The sequence below is a fragment of the Chenopodium album genome, chromosome 13 (assembly GCF_948465745.1).
Source record: "Chenopodium album chromosome 13, dcCheAlbu1.1, whole genome shotgun sequence".
NCBI classification, from domain to species: domain Eukaryota; kingdom Viridiplantae; phylum Streptophyta; class Magnoliopsida; order Caryophyllales; family Amaranthaceae; genus Chenopodium; species Chenopodium album.
This window is the reverse complement of record NC_137846.1, coordinates 26496115-26501952: the sequence shown is the minus strand read 5'-3', so window position 1 is coordinate 26501952 and position 5838 is coordinate 26496115. Positions and strand designations below refer to the sequence as shown.

General features: G+C 41.4%; 1 non-coding gene across 1 annotated transcript; it reads right to left on the bottom strand.

Annotated features, from left to right (window-relative positions):
• Nucleotides 1–5446: 5446 nt before the first annotated feature.
• On the bottom strand, nt 5447–5551 carry LOC145577269 (small nucleolar RNA R71). Its single transcript, XR_014098723.1, has one exon. It is a non-coding gene; the product is annotated as a small nucleolar RNA R71 (small nucleolar RNA).
• Nucleotides 5552–5838: the final 287 nt, after the last annotated feature.

Genomic DNA, 5838 nt, shown 5'->3' with positions numbered 1-5838 from the left:
CTCACAAGAAAGAAGCAGGAGATGCCCAGCCGCGCCCCAGGAGAAGGCGCGGCCTAAAGACCCGCGGGTGCGGCTGTCGAGATTTACCCGGATTCCCGAGCTCTTATTCCCCCAAATTCGCTTCACACCTTTATTTTTTATCATCTTCCTCACTCATTCTCTCTCTAAATACCCCCACCTCAAACCCTAACACTATAAACTCACAAATCCTACTAATTTCTCACTCAAATTCCTTCAGATTTTCACTAATTTCCTTCAAATTCATCATCTTCACCATTTCCACCACATTTTGGTCCAATTTTTGAGAGGGACTCCATTGAAGGTGTTTGAAGGTTGCTCGAAATTTTCCCTCTTTGGGCTAGTTGGAGTTGATTTTTGGCTCACATAATTGGTATAATTATCTCCTCTCTAGTCTTTATTGAATTTATAAGCATAATTTGATGATTTACATGGTTGTTCTTGTGATTTTCCTTGGTGAATTTTGATGCATGAATTGGTGATTGGTGTTGGTTTTTATTAATTAATTCTTGGTTGTTTGTTGTTTGTAAGTTGATATTTGGAATTTCTTGTGGATATTTGTGGTTAATTTTTGTTGATTGGTGATTGAGAAGCATTTGGACTTTGGAAGTTTTGTGTTGTAGTGGAATTGTTGGTTGTATTTGGAGTAGTGTGCTTTGATTATTTGAAGTAGTGAAAATAGTGCTTGGTATGGGTTCAAAGAAGAGAAAGGGTGGTAAAAAGCCTCAAGCTTCAACCTCTCAACCCCCTTTAAATGATGAGCAACCACCACCACCTTTTCCACTAACTAAATTTATCAACAAACACCATAAGTTCATATATGACACCCTACAATCACGAAAAATCCTCCCCATTAAACACTATCATCAACCCACAACAACACGATTGGGCATTGATGAGGATTGTTAGTTCTTTTTCAACAATCTAAGGCTAAATTCCTTTGTAACGAAGGCTTACCGAACCTACCGTGAGCTTACCTCGGAGTTTTTAGCCTCCTTTGAAACACATGCCACCGGGAGCAACAACCTTTCTATCGCCTTCCAACTCTTCAACAAGAAAGAAATCATAACCCTCCGTCAATTCAACAAATATCTTGACCTCAATCCCGAGGCCAACCTATTCCTCCCCGAATATGAGCCATTACCCGATTATAACCTCATTCATTGGTGGAACTGTATATCCAAGATGAATAGATTCAATTCTAAGTTTTCATTTGCTAGGGATGTCATGCACCCGGCTCTTAGACTTCTTCATCGTAAGATTTGGGAAAGATTACCTTAGAAGAGATTCGGATTTTGTGGCTTGCCTCTAAGCTGGACTATGGTCATAGAGTGAATTTGGGTTTTATCTTCACCGAATGCATTGAAAGTATTGTCTCGGGTACAAAGACAGGGGAAATTCATTGTGGGGCTATGGTCACTCGGTTAGTAGAAAAGTTAGGTCGTTCGGATAAGTTGCATTCTTGCACCCTCGTGGGAAAAAGTGATGGGAGTGACATTTGGTTTGATACGAAGCAACTTAAGTTGATGCAATTCATCAAAGAGACTAAGATAAACGGGATTTGGAGTTTGCTAGTCTCCCGCCGCAAGCATCATTGTTTCCACCCTAAGCCGGAATTCACTTCCCATACTAGAGAGGGAGTTAATCAATCTTGGTGGGTGAGGAAAGACTCGGGTGTCCTTCCCCATGACTGGATGGAGGTGGATGAATTGGATGAGATAACTGAATTAAATTTGGAGATTGGTATTGATGGAGAGGAAAAGGATGAGGTGGAGGAGGTGCCTCCGATTTGGAAATAACAATAGCATGAAGGAAGAAAAAGAAGACGAGGACAACAACAACAACAACAACAACAACAACCCGATTTTCAACATGAGATGGCGGCGATGAGAGCTCAAATGGAGAGTATGCAATGTATGTTCGCCTCTGGCCAACATAATGTCTTTCAAACTAATGCCTAATATGATACTAGTGTACGTAGAGAGGAGGTCACTCTTCCGGTTAACTATCCATATGCGCCGGCCCAACAAGGGCCCATGCCATCTTTGGGGGGTGACAACCGACCTACTTACCCCTATTGGCCGGGTGTCTTAGACCCCAATGAGCTAAGGCGTGAGTTCCTCGATAAGTCCGATCACTAAGACTACTGGGTTTCGGGTGGGAGCGATTATAGGGGCGACCCTAACCACCCCTATGTTGATCCCTCTCACCCTTTTCCTTTAGTGAAACCCGAGCCATATGACCAATGGTCCTCATCCCAACTAGATATTTTCAAGGGTCATTATGGGTGGCCTCCCGGTTACACCGGAGGTTGGGATCCCCATATGGCCCCCCCTCGGGTTTTTCCTATGATAGTTGGAATGGGGATGATGGTGGTGCCGGCCTTAGTGGCCAATTGATAAGCGTCATTTATGGCGCTTAATAGAGTAGCTTTTAATTCCTTTTCCTATATTTTCTTGCTTTATTTTCATTTAATCTTTCTAGTTTTCCTTTAGTTTCCGTCTTTATATCTCATCTTGGTTTTTAGTTCACTTTTATGAGTTTTTCATGATTTTTGTTCTTATTTAGCTATTTTAGTTTAGTTTCTATACATTTTGCTTTCTCTCTTACTTTTACTTGAATTTTTGTTAGAGAAGTTTCAAAGTTTTATTTGCTACGCTCCCACGGTTGCGCCTTTATTGACTCTAGGTCATGAAAGCGTAAATATTTGAAGATCAAGGGCTGCCTTTCTCGCGGGCATCATCATGAGAGCACCGACGATAGGGATGCACGAGAGCGTTGAGAGCATAGCTTCGCACAAGGATTTACGAGCAAGAGGAGTCGTGCACGCTGCAACACCACAGCAGGGGTGTGCGCGCACGCATACCCTGTTGTGCATGCGCATGGCTGGTGGTGCGTGCGCACGGCCCTGCTCCGAACCTCTTCGCTCGATTTATTATAAATACCCCTTCACTTTTCCTTTTTTTGAGGGGATGACGATTTCACATGTACTTGAAACTTATTTCAAGATTTAGTAGAGAGAGAAAGTAGAGAGACAAAACTTTAGATTACTTGTTTTGTACTTGATGAGTGGCATTTATGCCACGATTTAGTGCTCATTTTACGGGTTTTTCCTCCCACTTGTAGCTTGTTTGCCCCCTTTTTTTTCTCACCTTTTTGTTCTTCTTTTCTTTGTTTGCCTTTCTCCTTTTTTTCTTTGTTTTTGTTTTGTAGGAATCAAGGCATTGGAAGAAGAACAATTCATTCTCATATCCCCTGTGTGCGGGCGCGCAGCACTATGAGAACCCGCGCAGGATTGCCTCAAGAGCATAACAGAAACAGAAGGTTTTGTGCGCCTTGTGAGCGGCTTATGCGCGGGCGCGCGCCTTTAAACTGTGCGGGCGCGCCGCCTTGTGAGAACCCGCACGAGATAGCTGCAGAAGCAGAGCCAAAACAGAGAGTTGTGCGCGCCACATCTGCGACATGTGTGCGGGCGCGCACTCATCATGCGCGAGCGCGCAGTAGCTGGGAGTAGGCGCGCATCCATGGGTCTAATTCCTCCGTACCCACAGATCTGCGGGCGCACAAGATCGGAGAGGGCGCACGAATGGCAGCTGTGCGGGCGCGCAGTGTATATGCGCGGGCGCGCACCGCTGGGTTTCAGTTTTTTTTATTTCGAATTCTTGTATCTTTTTAGTGGACCTATATATATAGGCCGTAGGGTGAATTAGTGGATCATCTAGCATTATCTTAGAAACAATTAAACCCTAATCTTAGAGAGAGAAAGTGTAGTATTACTTAAGTTATTTCCATGTATGCAACTTTGGCTCAAGTTTCATTTCAATCCATCAAGCAAATTTGCAAGTTTTAATCTTTCTATTATTGCCTACTTAGTAATCTCTAATCCTTTCTCTTAGTCTTGTTTATTTGCACTCTAGTTGTTTATTTCTATCTATTTTGTGGATTAATATATTTTGGTATTTTCATTGTTTTTGATCATGTTTGCTTTCATGTTTATTGTGTTTTCATCTAGTTTTGTTATGATGTCTAGTCCCCCTTTTCTAGGCTAATCTCTTAGCTAGGGGAAGGGGTGTAAAATATGTATTGAATGATGGATGAATGATGATAGTGGATTGATTACATGCCTTAAATTGATGAAAGATATGATTTTTATTGGCTTGAGATTATTGTAGTACTTTATTTGATTGTCTTCTAGTTTAAATGCATGAAAATGATTTGAACTAGATTTAGATCACCTCTATTTTAATGATTGCATGAGAATGAGTTGTTAAAATAGAGTTCCATGTATTGTGCCTCTTTATTCTTGGGTTAGCTTGTGCCTTATGGGATGCATGAAAATGATCCTAATCAGCTTAGACCACTTTCATTGGTTTGCCTAAACTATTGCATGAAAATGAGTTGTTTAGGTAGAATTTTATATTCTTTGGCATGTTAATCATGATGCTTATCATTGTTTTCCTTCATTCTAATCATGTTTGAAACCCCCTAATCCCTAGCGTTATTATTCCTTGATTTAATCACCCTTTTACTTGTTTATTTATAGTTCTAGTGTCTACATTCCAAACTCCAACAAAATATACCCCTTTATTACTCTTGCATGGTGATTTTGATATTAAATGAGAAAGTTTCCTCAGTGGATCGACCCTTGCTTGCCACTAACTAGTTTAGTGTGAAGTCTAGGTTTTATAAATAGTTAATTTGATTAGGGTTAATAGTTTAACGACCTATCCTAGCCCGATCAAATTTTGGCGCCGTTGCCGGGGAAGCGGCTTGTTTAGTGTCTAATTTTGCTTTTGTTAGGGTAATTTTAATTGCTTTCTTTTTTGTTTTGATTTGTTTTATCATACTTGTCATTGCTAATTGTTTGCTTAGCTTTGGTGAATGCTTAAAAGATATCAAGGACCACCTATGCATCATATCGACCAAGAAATCAACCGAACTTTAAGACAAATCCGTAGACTTTTTCAAGAAGAAGGAAGAGGACTTGGTACTTTTTCATTTGATAGTGGGAGTGATTCTTACTCTTCTAGTTCGCAAAGTGAATCAATGGCGGGACAAGGGGATGATATTTTATTTCGTGAGTTCGGAAATCCGGAGGATTATGAGCTCACGGGAGGGATTTTGTTACCCGTCACGGAAACTAACTTTATAATTCATCCCCAATATACAAGAATGGTTCAATCAGAGCAATTTTCGGGTTCTACAAGTGAAGACCCCATAGAGCACCTTGATAGATTCCTTGAGCTATGTGCCATGATCCAAACCAACCAAGTTTCTCAAGAATACATCCGGATGCACCTATTTCGACAATCTCTTTCAGGTAGAGCAAAGAAGTGGTTGAAGCAAGTGAAGCCTAACTCACTCACATCTTGGAGGGAGGTGGTTAAGGCATTCTTGAAGAGGTTCATTTCCGAGGAAAAGACCGCCGAGATGAGAAGGAAGATTGCATCATTTCAACAAGAAGCTGATGAGAGCCTTAATGAAGCTTGGGAGAGGTTCAAAGAGTTGGTACAAGTGTGTCCTCACCATGAATACAATCAAAGTTTGCTCATGAAGTTTTTCTACGATGGATTGGAGCCCATGTCTAAAGCTAACTTGGATGCGGGGGCGGGTGGACAATTGATCAAGGTTCCCCAAAATCAAGTGGAGGCAACGATCGAGGAGGTAGCAAAGAACTACTCTTGGGGAGGTAGGAGAAGGAGTGCACCGAAGAAAGCTGGGATGCATGAATTGGAGAAGGTCGATCAATTGCAACATCAAATTGAGCAACTCACAAAAGGGCTCTCAAAGTTGAACACAAGTGTAAATGCAAGCTCAAGC